The following is a 20,025-nucleotide window of genomic DNA, read 5'->3' as shown; positions in this document are numbered from 1 at the left end:
TCATATGACCAGAAATCCTTCTCTTGTTTCCATTTCACTTCACTGATCCCTGCTTTATCTGGTTTGAGTTTTTGCATTTCCCTTTTCAAATTTTGCAGCCTCCCTTTCAAGCTTCTGACATTCCACGCCCTGACTCGTAGAACGTTACCCTTTCGTCGGTCATTCAGTCTTTATCTTACGGTCACGTCACCGTCGGCTGTCCCGTCCAGGATTCTTCCAGAATCTTTTGCCAATGGAGAGATCGTCATGACACTTTTTCAATTACAGGCCACATGTCCTGTGGATGCACGTTATGTGTTTTTGATACAGTGGTATCCATTAATTTTTGAATTATCGAGATGTTGATCAATACTGATTCTTCCTCCTTTAGGAGCAGTTTCCCACCCCAAGGACAAGAGAGCGCCATGAATTTCTGATCGCTCCTTCACCCTCTTTGGCAAGGCCGGTGGCAGAATGAGGGTGACATCTTATGCCAGAAGTCTTCGGTTTCCAGTGCTGATTATTAATCAAAATTTAAGCGGTGGCGGGGCTTGAACCCGGGACCAAGGACGTTTTGATTTGTAATCTTTTTCTCTTTTTTGTAACCAAGCGCTTATTTTTTTTATTGTTCTCATTTTGTTTGATTTTGCTCGTTGTATTTGTTCAGTGCGGGTGTCCCATAACACCCATTCAAGTTCCGTATTGACCCGTTGACTCAATTTTTTATAACAGAGGACAGCTAACACTTTGACCGAACACGTTGAGATACCGTGCCGGCGATCAGGGATGCTACACCTAGACCATGGATACTCCGTAATCGAATATTGAACGAATTACGCCACGATAAACAATGCAACATCTGCAACACCCAATACGCTGAATGTCTCTCGTAGGATATTGAGCGATCGACCGACACTGGAAATCAAATATTCCACATGACTTGCCCACATTTGTCTGCTCTCGGCATACGGTCCAAGCCATTTGACTGAGCTTCTTACTGGAATACCAAAAGGCCCTAATCGCGTCTAGGGTGTTATTATTGTCCTCCTCTACCGTGTAAAGACAACCGTCGAAGATTTGTCCATGCCATATTGAGCCTGGTTCTGTATGTCAGCGAGTACAGCACGTCCGCCGCTCAATCGAACCACATTAGAGCCATCCTCAAGCTGGGAGAAGAAGTTTACGTATAGGTGCCCTCGGTGTACGCTAGTATTTTTACTGAAGGATCAAAGATTGTGCCACGTTGTGACAAATACACTGTATCAAGAATAGGATTTAAGCTGGATACATGCGGCCGTCTTTTTTGTGGTATCCCGAACCGATACCACACTACCGGCGTATCATAGCAAGTTTCCGTCCAGTGCCGATAGTGGACTTGCGTCACCCGGCAGACCCAGTGGAGCACGCTCGTTGAGCCAAGCCTCTGGCGGACCGGTACCTGGATGTCCTCTGCCGCGGAAATACAAGAGAGCCGGCGGCAGCAGCGCAGCCCACTCACTCTCGGAGCCACTTCACAACGTGATGCTACGCAAATGCTACCTGGTCGCCGCTCTGTCTTCATCGTTCGTGTTTTGGTGCACAGAGATTTTTCCTTGAAGACGTTGTGATAGAGGGACTGTCTCTTGTTGCATCATCTGTAATGAGTCTTCGTACATTTGGAGTAATACAAGTGAAGTAGATCTTCTGTTTCTTGTATACTTGTTCACTAATCATTTTTGATCCTGTCCAGCTTTCCTGCGACGACAGTTGCGACTCCACTTGGTACAGCACCTCTCATCACCTTTGTGCTCGAAGCCGTACGCAACGCTCTGTAGACGCGACGTGGTCAATGCATGGTATTGTCCAACCGTCCAACATTAATTGTACTTTGCCATAATAGAGACTGAAGGTTGCAGATATTGAAATCTGGCACACCCTATGACTGAAGTTTCCGTATAAGGATGTTCGCGTCCACGCTGCCATACGCACCAAAAACGTCGAGAAACGGTGCCGTCAGGTAACCGTTAGAATCATAAGTACGTTTTGTGCTCGTAGTTAAGACTTTTCGGAACCCATATTGAAAGCCAGGTAGAAGGGAGCTCATCTCAAACTACCATTCCAATCGGTGCTTCAAGATCCTTGCTAATGTCTTAAGTAACAGAGTAATTGGAAGGGTATGAACTGGCTGAATCAGAGTCTTTGCCGAGCTTAGGTAAGGGAACAATTATGTAAGGACGCAAACCGTCCACGAAGTTACCTAGTTCCCGCAACTAGTTGGAGATGTCGATCAATATGTTCAAGGCTTCGTCCAGCAAATTGGCTAGCATTCTATGGTGAATGTCGTCATACCCACGAGCAGCATCGCAAGTACCTTTCAAAACGTTCTTCTACATCTACATCTACATTTATACTCCGCAAGCCACCCAATGGTGTGTGGCGGAGGGCACTTTACGTGCCACTGTCATTACCTCCCTTTCCTGTTCCAGTCGCGTATGGTTCGCGGGAAGAACAACTGCCGGAAAGCCTCCGTGCGCGCTCGAATCTCTCCAATTTTACATTCGTGATGTCCTCGGGAGGTATAAGTCGGGGGAAGCAATATACACTCCTGGAAATTGAAATAAGAACACCGTGAATTCATTGTCCCAGGAAGGGGAAACTTTATTGACACATTCCTGGGGTCAGATACATCACATGATCACACTGACAGAACCACAAGCACATAGACACAGGCAACAGAGCATGCACAATGTCGGCACTAGTACAGTGTATATCCACCTTTCGCAGCAATGTAGGCTGCTATTCTCCCATGGAGACGATCGTAGAGATGCTGGATGTAGTCCTGTGGAACGGCTTGCCATGCCATTTCCGCCTGGCGCCTCAGTTGGACCAGCGTTCGTGCTGGACGTGCAGACCGCGTGAGACGACGCTTCATCCAGTCCCAAACATGCTCAATGGGGGACACATCCGGAGATCTTGCTGGCCAGGGTAGTTGACTTACACCTTCTAGAGCACGTTGGGTGGCACGGGATACATGCGGACGTGCATTGTCCTGTTGGAACAGCAAGTTCCCTTGCCGGTCTAGGAATGGTAGAACGATGGGTTCGATGACGGTTTGGATGTACCGTGCACTATTCAGTGTCCCCTCGACGATCACCAGTGGTGTACGGCCAGTGTAGGAGATCGCTCCCCACACCATGATGCCGGGTGTTGGCCCTGTGTGCCTCGGTCGTATGCAGTCCTGATTGTGGCGCTCACCTGCACGGCGCCAAACACGCATACGACCATCATTGGCACCAAGGCAGAAGCGACTCTCATCGCTGAAGACGACACGTCTCCATTCGTCCCTCCATTCACGCCTGTCGCGACACCACTGGAGGTGGGCTGCACGATGTTGGGGCGTGAGCGGAAGACGGCCTAACGGTGTGCGGGACCGTAGCCCAGCTTCATGGAGACGGTTGCGAATGGTCCTCGCCGATACCCCAGGAGCAACAGTGTCCCTAATTTGCTGGGAAGTGGCGGTGCGGTCCCCTACGGCACTGCGTAGGATCCTACGGTCTTGGCGTGCATCCGTGCGTCGCTGCGGTCCGGTCCCAGGTCGACGGGCACGTGCACCTTCCGCCGACCACTGGCGACAACATCGATGTACTGTGGAGACCTCACGCCCCACGTGTTGAGCAATTCGGCGGTACGTCCACCCGGCCTCCCGCATGCCCACTATACGCCCTCACTCAAAGTCCGTCATCTGCACATACGGTTCACGTCCACGCTGTCGCGGCATGCTACCAGTGTTAAAGACTGCGATGGAGCTCCGTATGCCACGGCAAACTGGCTGACACTGACGGCGGCGGTGCACAAATGCTGCGCAGCTAGCGCCATTCGACGGCCAACACCGCGGTTCCTGGTGTGTCCGCTGTGCCGTGTGTGTGATCATTGCTTGTACAGCCCTCTCGCAGTGTCCGGAGCAAGTATGGTGGGTCTGACACACCGGTGTCAATGTGTTCTTTTTTCCATTTCCAGGAGTGTATTTGAAACGCACCCTCTCGAAACCTGGACATCAAGCTACACCGCGATGCAGACCGCCTCTCTTGCAGAGTCTGCCACTTGAGTTTGCTAAACATCTCCGTAACGCAATCACGCTTACCAAATAACCCTGTGACGAAACGCGCTGCTCTTCTTTGGATCTTCTCTAACTCCTCCGTCACCCCGACCTGGTACGGATCCCACACTGATGAGCAATACTCAAGTATAGGTCGAACGAGTGTTTTATAAGCCACCTCCTTTGTTGATGGACTACATTTTCTAAGGACTCTCCCAATGAATCTCAACCTGGTACCCGCCGTACCAACAATTAATTTTATATGATCATTCCACTTCAAATCGTTCTGCACGCATACTCCCAGATATTTTACAGAAGTAACAGCTACCAGTGTTTGTTCCGCTATCATATAATCATACAATAAAGGATCCTTCTTTCTATGTATTCGCAATACATTACATTTGTCTATGCTAAGGGTCAGTTGCCACTCCCTACACCAAATGCCTATCCGCTGCAGATCTTCCTGCATTTCGCTGCAATTTTCAAATGCTGCAACTTCTCTGTATACTACAGCATCATCCGCGAAAAGCCGCATGGAACTTCCGACACAATCTACTAGGTCATTTTTATATACTGTGAAAAGCAATGGTCCCATAACACTCCCCTGTGGCACGCCAGAGTTTACTTTAACGTCTGTAGACGTCTCTCTATTGAGAACAACATGCTGTGTTCTGTTTGCTAAAAACTCTTCAATCCAGCCACATAGTTGGTCTTATATTCCGTAGGCTCTTACTTTGTTTATCAGGCGACAGTGCGAAACTGTATCGAACGCCTTCCGGAAGTCAAGGAAAATGGCATCTACCTGAGAGCCTGTATCTATTATTTTCTGGGTCTCATGAGCAAATAAAGCGAGTTGGGTCTCACACGATCGCTGTTTACGGAATCCATGTTGATTCCTACAGAGTAGACTCTGTGTTTCAAGAAATGACATCATACGCGAGCAAAAACATGTTCCAAAATTCTACAACAGATCGACGTCAGAGATATAGGTCTACAGTTTTGCGCTTCTGCTCGACGACCCTTCTTGAAGACTGGGACTACCTGTGCTCTTTTCCAGTCATTTGGAACTTTCCGTTCCTCTAGAGACCTGCGGTACACGGCTGTTAGAAGGGGGGCAAGTTCTTTCGTGTACTCTGTGTATAATCGAATTGGTATCGCGTTAGGTCTTCCGTTCTAATAATTCAAATGTAGACAGTAAGGACTGTGTCGATCCCAGGGTCGAAGGAGAGATGACATCCCAAGGGATCGCGACGATTTGTGAGAAGTCATACAGAAGGCCATGTAACCCTTTTCCCAACGGAGATCGGTTTTCGAATTTGTGCGGCGGACCTAACAAATGACAACAGAGTTTCTCCGGTGAGCGTCTCACAAAACTGTTTCCAAAAATATTTTCTTTTTCCGCTGTTTCAAAAATAGTTTTTGTGGCATCGGCCACCTGTTTATATTTGAGAAAATTCGCCCAAGTGCGTTATTTTTTGTAGATGCTGTAAGTTAGCTTTCGTTTAGAAAACTGTCTTGGGTAGTCCTTATTCCACGATGGAAATGAAGGACCTTTAGGTCTCTGGATCGGATTGACTTGGCATTTGGAACAGACGGCTGCCTCATTTATTAGGGAAACGAACCGACTGCAGCGTTAACCTGCTGGCCACTTGCAGTATACCTGCGTGGAAGTCTCCCTTGATACGAGTTTTATACGCTTCCTAGTCCACTTTGCACATTTTCCATCTTGATGATGGCATATAAGGTCCCGAATCACTCTCATTTAGCATAGTAATTCGAATGACAAAATGATCAGGCCCTAGCGGGTAGGGGCAGACGTCCCACTAAAATTCTTGGGGAAATATTGGGAGAACACGAGGTGATGTCTACTGCAGACGAGCGTCTTCCTGGCGCTGGGATGAGAGATGGGAAACCGTTGTTCAGAATAAATAAATTGAATTCTTGTATAAAACAGCTGATCCAAAACTGTCGTGCATCTTGCAATCACTGGTCATACGGACCGCTCTGATGTCCCTACAGAACAGCAAACAGGGGTGGAGCTGATTCACCAGTTTATGCCATTCATCAACGTTGATCTTGGTTCTTGTGGGCATGTGCAGTGCCACTATGGAAAGGTCTAAGGTCTTTAAGTGAGTGTGCACCGTAACCGCCTTGAAGCCTCTTCTGTGTGGTCAACGTATCTAGTAGGAGCAGCAACTGAGGACCTAACAAACAGTGTAACTGCCCCTTTACGTTATGTCTGTCTTCCCGAAAAATGTGGAAACCTAGGACCAAGAACAGTGAATTTGGCTGAAATCAAGTTCCTGAGATCGGTCCAAGGCGTGTATGTCTTCTGAAAGTAATTCTCTTTGCATGGTTTCTCTGTTGGAAATGACTGACTGGCCGTAGAACTTCAATCGCCATTTTGATGTCTCAGGGTTCCTAGCAACATCTGACGTATCACTGTGGAACTGACTGGTCGTTGTGACGTCTTTTGGATTCCGTGAATGAACTGTATGATCAGGCTGAAAAGTTTGTCTTGTAATGTGAATCATGCTGGAGGGGACAGCCCTTCTGTTTCCAGCTCTGGAGTGGAACTTAAGGTTATGGAGTTATTCAGCGACGTGGAGGCGTGATGTCGCGATGATTACAGATTGCTGCGGATTGGTCCTAGTGGCTGGCTGTTCGGGTGCAGTGGTGGTGGCTAACGTCCATCGTTGTGTGGGCGAGCTGGTGTCACTGCATTGTGAGTGCATACTGTATCTGTGCAGCTGAGCCGGCAGATCTTGGAAGGCTCGTACATTATGTAGCGTTGCAATGCATCAGCATACGGTCTATGTGAGATATTCGGCTTGGCTTCATCGAAAGTGACGCCTTGACTAGTAGCGACTTCCTTACTGTACTGCGGGCACGCTCTGTTCCCAGCCTCGTGCCTCCGGTTGCAATACACTGCTTACATGATTAAATCTGAGACAGTTAAAACATTGCCGCACAGAAGGGACATACACTATGAGAACAAAAGTATCAGCACACCTGGTTAAAAAGTATGTGGCGCCCTCAACGGTAATGTGGGAATTCACTATGGTGTTGGCCCACCACTAGCCTTGATGACAGCTTCTACTCTCGCAGGCATACGTTCAATCAGGTGCTGGAAGGTTTCTTGGGGTATGGCAGCCCATTATTCACGGAGTGCTGCACTAAGGAGAGGTATCGATGCCGGTCGGTGAGGCCTGGCACGAAGTCGGCGTTCCAAAAGATTCCAAAGGTGTTCTATAGGATTCAGGTCAGGACTCTGTGCAGGCCAGTCCATTACAGGGATGTTACTGTTGTGTAACCACTCCGCCACAGGCCGTGCATTATGAACAGGTGCTCGATCGTGTTGAAAGATGGAACCGCCATCCCCGAACTTCTCTTCAACAGTGTGAAGCAATAATGTGCTTAAAACATCAATATAGGCCTGTGCTGTGATAGTGTCAAGTAAAACAACAAGGGGTGCCAGCCCCTCCATGAAAAACACGACCATAACATAACACCACCGCCTCCGAATTTTAATGTTGGCACTACACACGCTAAGAGATGACGTTCACCAGGCATTCGCCATACCCACACCCTGCCATCGGATCGCCACATTGTGTACCGTGATTCGTCACTCCAAACAACGTTCTTCCACTGTTCAATCGTCCACTGTTTACCCTCCTTACACCAAGCGAGGCGTAGTTTGGCATTTACCGGCGTTATATGTGGCTTATGAACAGCCACTCGACCATGAAATCAAAGTTTTCTCAACTCCCCCCTAACTATCATAGTACTTGTAGTGGATCCTGATGGAGTCTGGCATTCCTGTGTGATGGTCTGGATAGATGTCTGCCTATTACACATTACGACCCTCTTCAACTGTCGGCGGTCTCTGTCAGTCAACACACGAGGTCGGCCTGTACGCTTTTGTGCCGTAAGTGTCCCATCACTTTTCCACTTCGCTATCAAATCGAAAACAGTGTACCTAGGGATGTTTAGGATTGTGAAAATCTCGCGTACAGGGGTATGACACCCAATCACCTGAACACCTTCGAAGTCCGTGAGTTCTGCGGAGTGCCCCATTCTGCTCTCTCACGATGTCTAATGACTACTGAAGCCGCTGATGTGGAATACCCGACAGTACGTGGCAGCACAATGCACACAATACGAGAAACGCATGTTTCTGGGGGTGTCCGGATACTTTTGATCACATAGTATACATATCCATTGGACAAATGGTTCAAATGGCTTTGAGCACTATGGGACTTAACATCTGAGGTCATCAGTCCCCTACACTTAGAACTACTTAAACCTAACTAACCTAAGGACATCACACACATCCTTGCCCGAGGAATGATTCGAACCTGCGACCGTAGCAGTTGCGCGGTTCCGGACTGAAGCGCGTAGAACCGCTCGCTCACCGCGGCCGGCTATCTATCGGACAACGCATCCCGTAAATTTTAACTATGTCTGGCAGTACTTTCGATGCAAGCTGAACCATACAGGTGCCAAATGATGCAGTAGTATGGTAATGCCGTCTTTCATCATGTTTCTCGATGTTATTGTAACATGCAAGACAGTAGAGGATGACACGATCAAATGCAAGAGTTCTTCTTCCGTGAATTGGAAGCGAGGACAAGCGCAGCATTTGGCTTTAAAGCGAGACGACGTTTCCACAAGTTTAACGACTAGCTGCGGCATTTAGTGGTCAATCGTCATCCTAGTGATGGCTAATACAGATAATTCACAATTAAGAAGACGAACGTGGTTGTAGTTTCAGCATGGAATGACCTTCCTGGACAAAAAGCATACAGTTGGTAGATGACACACCGTAAGTGAAAATCGTTCAAAGTAGTCAATAGATATACCAATAAAATATCAAGTGAATTTAACAGGAGCAGGCCGCTGTGGCCGAGCGGTTCTAGGCGCTTTAGTCCGGAACCCCGCGGCTGCTGCGATCGCAGGTACGAATCCTGCCTCAGGCATGGATGTGTGTGATGTCCTTAGGTTAGTCAGGTTTAAGTAGTTCTCAGTCTAGGGGACTGATGAGCTCAGATGTTAAGTCCCATAGTGCTTAGAGACATTTGAACCATTTTTGAATTTAACAGGATAATTCTGTGACACATACATTTAGTCCGTCTTGTAAGAGCATCAGTCTGATAGAAGGTCAGAGACAGTTTCGTTCATTTTGTAACCAGACTGTAATAGAAAAATCTTGCGAATACATGTCTGTGAAAGGGCTCGTGGGTGTCTGTCATCCTAAGCCGAAATTCAGTATCGGTTAGCTGCCACTTAATTTTCCTTATTGAGAGCCGGTGGAATGTCACTTGGCAATAGATAAAATGAAATTTGAGTTAAAATAAAATTTTGACACAAAACAAAATACTTTAAAAGTGTCCATCTAAACTGTTACTTAAAATACATCTCTCTTTTCGCCTCCATCCATTAATACACCCTACGTCCGCCAAAAATTATCCAAGCGGTTTCGTCTTACATTTATTCACTGTTTATTTCGAATCCATTCTCTCTCTCACTCTCTCTCACCTCTCTTACATTATCACCTCAATTGCCCTTCTCCTCCATTCTCCGAAAACTTTGTAAACAAATTTAGTGGTCTCAATAAAAATATACGTTCTCGTTTAATTTCTACTTTCCCTCTCAAAACCAAGGAAACCGTGTTATTTTATATCTCATTATCTTTAATCCATTCTTAGTTCTAGAAACATTCTTTTCGTTTCTCCGTGTCTTGAGATAAACTGAACTGTGGCATATGTCTAAGTAAGGAATACTTTGCAAACTTTTCACTCTTTTTATTATGCATGACTGCAAGCCTGTTCCTTCCTAGATTCCTCCCTCCTCCCTGCTACCCCTCCTTTGACATCTCCATCCATATGTACCAGAATACTCTGCAGTCCACAGTTCAGTGCTTGACGGGGGGTTCTCTAAACCACAGTCACATCATTTCTCTATTGTTCCACTCTCAAAAAGCTCGTGGAAGTAATGAAGAACTAAATTTTACCGCGCAAGCACTGATATCTCTTCTCACAAGTCATGTCTCCCATTTAAGTCGGGATAAACAAAATATTTTGGCTTTCAGTGAAGGAGGTTGGCATTTGAAATATAGTGAAAATACCTCACCACAATGTAAAAGGTCTACGTTTCAGTGATTTCCATCTAAACGCCTTTACTATATCCATGACAGAATCTCGCATACATCGTGATAGTAGAAATTGAGCTAACCTTTTTTGAACTTTTTCGGTGTCTTCCGTCAGTCTTACCTCGTAGGGACCCCATTCGGCGCAGGAATACTCACGGAGACGAAAGACATGTGTGTTGCAGGCGGTCACTTTACTTGGTTTGTTGCATCTTCTACTTTTTCTACCAATAAGATGCGGTGTTTGGGTTGCCTTACCGACAATATTTTCAATATGACGCTTCCAGTTTAAGTTCTTCGCGATCGTAGCACCTAGATATTTAGGTGAATCGACAGCCCTTAAATGTGACTGATTTATCGTATAAGCGAACTTTAACAGAATTGTTTTGGTATTCATGTGGAGAACATCGCACATTTTACTGTTTAGGATCAATTGTCACGTTTTGGACTATAAAGACGTATTTTCAACGTCATTTTGCAATTCGCTTACTAGACAGCAACATTACCTGCCAAGAATCTAAGAGACATGATTGTCTGCCAAACAGCTTATATACGAGAAGTAGCAGAAGGTCTACGTCAATTTACTTGCGGAGTCACACTCATAACTTCCGTTTCACTAGGTGAGGGCCTGTCAGTTACTACGAACTGTGACTTTTCAGACAGGAAACCACGAATCCATTTGCACAACTGAACGACAGTCCATAGGAAAGCAATGTCGTTAGAAGCCGCTTATGAGGAATGATATCAAAAGCCTTTTTGGACCTCTGTAAATACGGAAACCATTTGAGAGCCCCTGGACACAGTACATCGTGCGAATAAAGTGCCAGTTGTCTCTCAAGAGTGAGGCATTAAAAATCCATGCTGGTTTGATGGCAATAAGTAACATATTTGGAGGTATTTCATAACGGTGGAACAAAATATTTGTTGACGCATCCTGCTACATGTCGATGTCAATGAAATGGATCTCTAACTCATTGGATTACGATTATTTTCTATCGCATGAATTACGGTGGTCTGTGCAACTTTCCATTCTTCTCCCTCACCGTAAATAGTAGAGTACTCCTCATGAATAATAATTAAGCCACAGAATCGTTGGTGTATATGATGGACACGTAAATTGTAAGCCCACTCAAAAAAAAAAAAAAAACCACGTGTCCTGCAGAAACACAGTCGCTCTTCAACGACAACATAGTAGAAAATGTCTGGTGACGCTTTGGTAGTTTTGTTCCTTCCTGGAAGGACAGAGAAAGAATTGTCTTGCAAGATTCACTTGATATATTCGTGGTATACCAATAAAAGGTTCTGAGTGACTTCCATGTGTGATCGACTTATCAGATATAAGTTTACAGACAGGAGAGATTACTTTCACACAGCAAATACAACTAATCTCGTTGCCTACATTGCACATTATCTGTATTAGCCATCACGAGGGCAATGATGAGGCGATGAACATTGCAGCTGGTCGCTTGCTCTGTGAAAATGTGGACGCACTGTGAAGAGTGAGAGGCAATAGCTCTCTGTTCTAAACTGGTGCGAGAACAACATTTTACATCCTCTGTAACAGAGCTAAAAACAGCTATATTGACCTCAGAACGACATCTTCAGAAATTTTATCATCATAAGACATCTCCATATGTTTGGCAACCAATAGATCAAAAGGAAAGAAACATACAATACTGTGGAATTGCTACAGAAAATATACAAATCTGTTAAAGAAATCAAATACGTTAATACTCTGTTTATTGTGTTTCATTCAGCAACAACTCTCACAGCCATATTGTAGTATTTTCGATGTAGTCTGGTAAGGCTACTTGAGTATGAGAAAAGAGTTCACCTTTAATTAAGCCAGCCATTCATTGTATGGTTTTATGATGAGGCACACAAAATACCGAGGGAGGTGGCGCAGTGGTTAGCACACTGGACTCGCATTCGGGAGAACGACGGTTCTAGCCTGCGTCCGGGCATCCTGATTTAGGGTTTCCGTAATTTCCCTAAATTGCTTCAGGCAAATGCCGGGACGGTTCCTTTGAACGGGCACGGCAGACTTTATTCCTCATCCTTCCGTAATCCGATGGGACCGACGAACTCGCTGTTTGGTCCCTTTCCCCAATCCAACCAACCAACCAGTCAACCAACTGAACAAAATACACACAAATATCAGATAAATTATCAACAGAATATTACATCTCGTTATCGACAACCGTCTGCTGACGCGCAGTTAATTTTTCGATCCCACGCATTTAGCGACTTGCTGATTGTGAGTTAAGGCACGTTTAAAGCACAATCACCGAAACAAAACGAACGAAAGAAAACAGAAGCTAAACTTCCTTGGTGGTTGATCCATAAGGGGCGAGAAAGCTAAACACACACGAGTGCCAGATTAGAGGACTCGCGGTATGTGAGTTTGCCAACCAAACGGTTTAGTGCTCTCTTCCCGGTCGCATTTGTTTCTCTGCTGCTGGAAGACATGTTATTTGTTGGCAACAAATGACAGCTGCGAAGAATATATCCCTGCAGTTGGTTACACAAAACACTTTCTTTGTGCCACCAGATGTGTATCACTACCAATACATTTTGTGGACGTATACAGCCCATCGTTTGAGACAATATTTGTCATAGCTTACCCACAATTTCTCCTTATGACGTTACCATACGGTACTTCAAATCGCCATCACGCTTCTCTGATTTAGGTTTACAGTGAACACCTTAAATCTATTACGGCTAGTGCCAGGATCAATCCTTTGAAGGGGCACAGACGACTTCCTTCCACATCCTTCCCAGTTCGAGATTCCGCTTCGCAACTAATCATGTTTTCGACGAGATGTCGTACCATAACCCTCCTTCTTTTAACCCCTATACGACTACTGAAGACAAGTGGTCGTCACACTTGCCAATTATTGGATACAGTACCATTGACCATAGCAGTAAATCGCATAAATATCCTTCGTCAACATATCTTTGTCTTCGTGAATATGGTGATTAATTTATCTCACAACGACTGTACTTGAAACGATACAACTTGACTTTCTTCGTAGCACTCATTCCATACAGGGCACAGGTGTTTCAGATTGCCTCCACCGCTTTCACTCTTTGATTAAAGACAAACAGAACACAATGTCAGAAAGGCTTGACCTTACTCCGTTTTAAAATCTGTTTTCTAAAGCATAAACGGCGCTCCTCAGGACGTCAAGAATGAGAAATATTCAAGTTGTCATGGCACGAGCTATTCTACAAGATTGAACAATATAAGACCATAGTAAAATACACTTATAGTAACATGGCATACTAAATCACTACGGAGCGTGCTGAAACATAGTGTTACATCATATGCAACATTACATAATGTTATACTTGATAATTCGAGTGCAGAGAAGTCCTCGAGAGATCATAGGCTATATGCCTGATGCGTCGCGTTCGCTTGGGCAGCAGCGAATCAGTATCAAGCGACCGCTGGCTGATAGCTCTGAATTTCATCTTCCGATGACAGACAACAGCGAGCCCTTTCACAAAAATGTTTTCGCAAGATTTTGCTATTATAGGCTGGTTAGAAAATGAAATTAACTTCCTCTGACCTTTCAGACTGATACTATTAGCAGACAGACGGATTGCGGTTTAAAAAAGAGAGGAAAAGGACGTGTTTTAGATCACAGCTTTAGGTTCGCACTGCATGACGTTGAATACTAGGCCACGACTGGGCTATTTGCAACAACAGCTCAAGCACAGATCAACACTTCTCCTACCGTGTGCTGCATACCCCATTATGACAAAAACATGATAGTAACACATGTGAAATTCGGTGGTTGGTTGGACCGAGGTTAGTTTTTAATGGCTGAGGTGTGGGCTCGACTCCCACTGGGGGTACCAGTTTTTAACAGCCACAGACAGACACTCTTCACCTCCAGTAATTCCAAGTAAAGGAGGCAGGACTGAGTCGTAGTTCCGAATCAACTTTAAACATGTCCATTCGCTAAAGACGGGAACAGAGTTGGATTAGTTTTGGCTGTCAGAGACGGAAGTCGCTGCTTGCAGAAACTCTGTCTCTAGTTATCTTTTTTACACTAGTAATGCTATTTTTGGTTCACGAATCAACTGTCATGTAAGGTCATAGGACCGTCATTTCTTTCTTTCAGTGACCTTAAGATTTTGAAAATGTTGACACTGGACAGGGATTCAAGCTCCTATTCCAATTTTTCTCCGGATTTGAATTCTGCGAGATGATACTGTCCCATCATTTCGTCGTTTCCTCACGATGCCAGACTCCACCAAGTCTCTACGAACGGTGCGATTGTAACTACTAGTGAAAGAGAATTTGATAGTTGACATCTCCTCGTGTGGGGTCAACAACTACGATATTCGAGGGTTTGTAGTTCCAGGCAGCACATAACTATTCGTCCGTTACCTCTAGCCGAACATGTGCACATCTCGATACTGGTGAAAAAACAATAAATATTTCATGTCTGTTCGTAGCTATAAGGCAATAGGGGTAGTTGCTATGTTCGAATCCCTGCCAGGCAAAAATCATTTGTCTCGTCGTTTCAGGTTCCGATGTCACGCTGTTGGTGAACATATTTAATATCTGACTGTTCTGAGTCAACAATTCATGTATGCACTGGGTTCTCCTCCCTGTCCATCATCACAGCTTTACTTCGTGGCGTTTCACACTTGTGCGCTGCACTTTATTACATACCATATTTCTCAGGGGCAATATAAGCTTCATGGGGTTCCCAATGCAGTACTAAATGTTTCGTCATCTATTTCCAGGTTCGGACATTCAGCCTTGTAAACTGATCCTGGTGAACACTTCGCTATTTTACGTCTCTTAATGCCTAGTCGAGTCTTGATCAGACATGCAAGTTTTGTCTCATGTCGTCATGTAATTTAGTGAGTGTGATAAGGCTTGTGCTGTGTGATTTATTGTAATGAAGTTTAAATTACAAGCGTTAAGGTCTGTGTCACCACTAATATTTCTTGTATTAAGGTATCTGGACTGACTGTCATAAAGAGGAGGGTTCTCTAATAGTATCTTGTGGTACCCTTCGTGTATATTCAAACGACTGTACTGCAGAGGTTGCATACATTGGTAGCATACAGTTACGTGTGGCCTACACTTTGGAATTCAGAGAGGCTTGATTTTTGTGCTTTCCGGGTACATATCAGAGGGTCAGAGGTCAAATTTTGAGAATGACAACCCTTAGTTACTTGCAACAATCTTCACACATATTTCCCAATCTTTTCCAATTTGTTTTCTCGCTGGCAACATTCACTAAATGACGAAAGCAAAAATGTTATCACTTACTACAGTTTCGCTGTCCGTGCGGTTGAACTGTAGCATCAGGCATGATGTTTTGTTTATGACTTCTTTACTGCTAACTGTATTCGTGACAAAGTAGCGTACAGTAATCACGTCCGCAACTGTAAAACATATAATTCAGGAGATATGACATCATAGGAACTGAGGTACGTGAGAAACTGCCGCACCACGCATGACGTTTAAATTGATTACTTCTTTGCTAATACTGTTATTCACACCACAGTTAGTAGGCAGTTTCCAAATATGTCGCTGAATGTACTTACACAATTTTATCATTATACGATAGATAGTTCAGGAGATATGACGTCATATAAATTGAGCTGCGTAAAAACCAAACTGCAGGGTGAAATTCGCGAAACGTTAAGGTGAGATACTTTTGCAAATATGTGTGAATATATCAAATACATACGAAATATACGAGACAAGTGCTATGTGGCCAAAGATACGGCTAAAATCCTCATCCTTCAACCAAACTTCAATCACAAACTGCTTATCTGGAAAGAAATACTATGGGATTAAAACCAGCTATTTCCTAATGGGGTGGGGGTGATGAAGTGGAGAGAGAAGGGGGAAAGAAGAGATTGACAGACAGAGAGGGGCAAGGAGGGCGTGCACACAGATACTAGGGAGGAGCAAATGGGCATGGGTAGGGGGTGGTCGACAAGGACATAGAAAAGGATGAGGGGAAGGTAGACAGAGAGGGGGAGGAGGAGATAGACTGCGCGACAATGGAGGAGAAGATCTAGAGAGAGACAGGGAGGAGAAAAGGAAAGGCCGGCCGCGGTGGTCTAGTGGTTCAGGCGCTCAGTCTGGAACCGCGCGACTGCTACGGTCGCAGGTTCGAATCCTGCCTCGGGCATGGATGTGTGTGATGTCCTTAGGTTAGTTAGGTTTAAGTAGTTCTAAGTTCTAGGGGACTGATGACCACAGACGTTAAGTCCCATAGTGCTCAGAGCCATTTGAACCATTTTTTGAAAAGGAAAGGCGAATGGGAAGAGGAGGTGGACAGAGATAGAGGGAAGCAGATGGACAGAGAGAATGGGAGGGGGAGATAAAATGAGTGATACTTACATAGAGTAACCAGGAGGAGATGGGCTCAGAGGACGAGGAGGAGACAGAGAGAGGGAGAAGGAGTGGTTGGACAGAGGGGGGGGGGACAGAGGGATAGCGAGAGGGAGAGTAGAAAATGGACAGGGAAAGGGGAAGGAGGGGATGCACAGAGAGTGGGGTAGGAGTGGAGGAGGTTGACAGATTGAGGGGGGAGCAGTAAAATGACAGAGAGGAGGCCAGTGGGGATGGAGAGAGAGAAGGGGAAGCAGGAGATGGACTATTACAACTGGAATAAATACATACACGTTAAACGTCAGGTACTCAGCTAGTATTCTGCAATACTGCCAAGTCCCAATCATCCTCGCAACAGGATGGAATGCGTTTCCTTAGCCCATGTGTTTCGCGAATGTGTTATAAATCCAGGAGTAAGGTTGGTGCTTGGATGATGCAGCAGAAACTGCCACAAAATTGGCAGACGCCTAAAATACGACAGGGATAAGCCAATTTCAATGAACCAACCAATTAGCCATAAATTAAGAACAGTGGAAGTTAATAAGACGTCCTTTCCAGTCGTAACTGATATTATCTTATTATTTATTTTAGCCTATAGATTTTAGGAACATTGATATGAGACTTACCGAGGTGTCATCGTTGGAATAGGCTGCTACCTTAAGCGAAAATAACTTGGTGCCCATTCTGATTAAGGGCCCAATGATAGCAGATCCATAAATAAAAGAAATGTAAATAGCAGCTTCTAGTGTCGCTTACACACAGCAACCAAGAGCAATATCTGGGCATACGAATGCAGCATTGTAGATGGGTAGACGGTACTGATGTGTGTGGAGACTATTTGGATGCTGTAGATTTATTATGTTAGACTACCAAAATTCATTACAGTGTTCGTTGACTACCATACTATATCTTGCAACTTGCTCAACAGATTTTGAATGGTATCAACAGTCGTGTATCCCACACACAACACAGTAGCATCTTAGGGCAGCCAATACTGAGCACGTCTTTAATCACTGTGTTCTTTAGTTTACGCATTTTGGGCATAGTACATCATCACATTATCATATAAAATGACTTAATACAAATGTTGATGAAGGCAGTAGCCAAAATCGATAATTTTCACAAAATATATAGTATCGGTTCATGTGATTTCAATCTTAAATGCGCACCAATGTCAAGATTGAAATCATGTGATACGGTACTACGCACGAGTTTCTTTTATATGATGTTCTGATGAAGCATGTTAGCAAATAAACTTTTAAGAACAAGTGGACTGTTGTTGTTAGTGACGCAGAAATACGGTGAGAAATCACACGCTGGGCATACACGTAATAGTCATAATGTTACTGTGCTGCGTGATCTTCAATGAAGTAAACGAACTAGGAGCTGATGGTGCGCGACCTGGAAGCATTAATTGGTATTCAACCGTTAATGATGACGTGTTACTTTCGTCCCCTGTCCGCGAATTGATGAGAACGTTTTCACTGACCTCAAGTGAACTATTGTAATATTCACGGCGAGGAAGTTACACGAACTTATTAGAGTAGTGCTTTTAGTGGTAAATGTCTGTGGGTGATACAAGATGTCAGTAAAACTGTACCTATAGTGCCGCCTGGCGAAGATTCACAGATGTTAAACTGTTTCAGGTGCCATTTAGAACTTGCGGAAGCAGTCGGTGGTTATACCTCTTCGAGGCTGGAATAGAGATGGTAGTGGCCAGAGGGATGCAAGATATGGTAACTATTTTCGGTAGTACACCAGTTTCATAAAACAGACGTTAGGGATCCACGGGTAATCGCCAAGCTACTTTCAAATGCGGAAAGACAACAAGAATTTAAGTTATGTTTATAGATGTACTATCTTCTGGTAAACCTTTCGGGATGTAAGGTCGTGGTCCATGAAACTCTTCAGCTCCTAACGTTTCGTCCAGAGCTGCGCTGGACATCTTCAGAGGGGTGTTTCTCCTCCGGTGAGTCTTGCCGTTAGGAGCTGAAGAGTTTCATGGACCACGACCTTACATCCCGGAAGGTTTACCAGAAGATATGTCATCCGGTCGTGAAAGCCTTCATACTATGGTATAGATGCACTATCATAATTTATGAGAAATGCGCTATGGAAGTGGTGAGTGGGCGGAGTAGTCGGGGAATACGGGGTGCTCCCTGGTGAGATATCCTGTTACTGCTTTTTATTGGCCACAAATTTTGGTGACTATATGCCACGAAGAATTTAAATTGTCTACAGAAAGGTGCAAGCATAAGGAATATTGCTATAATAGACCAGACTGTAATAAGGTTGTAGTGAGTATGGGAAACAAAGGTGCTAATGCTGTCCACACACTGTTGAAGAATTAATTCACTGGCAGATATCAAATCTGAGTTATAATACGGCTAGCAGCGCTCTTTTTTATTAGAATGTGGGATGTTGCTTAATAGCTTAATGTATCAGCAGCATCTGGATAGTCTCCACGCATTCCAGCACCGTCTGTTCATATATTCCTTCCAAATGTTGCTGTGGCTTGCTGTGTGTAAACGCCACTACAGGTTGCTTTCCTAAATTTCTTTTTATTTAAGGACCTAGTGTCACTGAACAAAAAAATGGTTCAAATGGCTCTGAGCACTATGGGACTTAACTTCTAAGGTCATCAGTCCCCTAGAACTTAGAACTATTTAAACCTAACTAACCTAAGGGCATCACACACATCCATGCACGAGGCAGGATTCGAACCTGCGACTGTAGCGGTTGCGCGGTTCCAGACTGTAGCGCCTAGAACCGCTCGGCCTCCTCGGCCGGCCGTCACTGAATACTTCACGAGAATGAGCACTAAGTTATTTTCTTATTTTAAAGTAACATAGTGGTGTACTCTCACAGTTACTCTTCGATACTTCTCATATGAAAGTTACGAAAATCAAGAGACTAAAAGCAAATATGGCAGTTATGACATGGATAGGCGTCCAATTAATGTCCACTGCTTTTAATATATGGTTTATTGGTTGGTTTATTCAAATCTACACCTGTCACATTCTATGCATGTGGCAATTTGGCGGCAGTTTCCGCTATACCTCTAAAGCACAAGCCGTACTCCTGAATTGCTCACCTGCTCAACATTGCCTGAGGAAACGCTTTCTTTCCTGCTGTGAGGATGATTGGGGTTAGGACTTGGCAACATTATAGAATATTCGTTTTGTATATAAAAATCTCGTTTTCTTGCTGTAATATATTTTATTTCTTCCAGACGAGTTTTGTCTTTTACTTTAGGGCATCATCAGTGGGATAGTTCTTCACGTTTCTGATTGGCATCTGCATTTTCTCTCATCTGGTCACATGCTCGACGTCGCACTGTAGCTTCATTTACAAAACATGAGCACGTTTTCACGGTACGATTCTTTTTTCTTCACAATTTTCATATTTGTTGCTCTTGTTGCTGTGGAGCATTATTAATCTTCTGTCACT

Source organism: Schistocerca piceifrons, chromosome X (assembly GCF_021461385.2).
Source record: "Schistocerca piceifrons isolate TAMUIC-IGC-003096 chromosome X, iqSchPice1.1, whole genome shotgun sequence".
Taxonomy (NCBI): Eukaryota; Metazoa; Arthropoda; class Insecta; order Orthoptera; family Acrididae; genus Schistocerca; species Schistocerca piceifrons.
The sequence above is the reverse complement of the archived record's forward strand: the minus strand, read 5'-3'. Positions refer to the sequence as shown.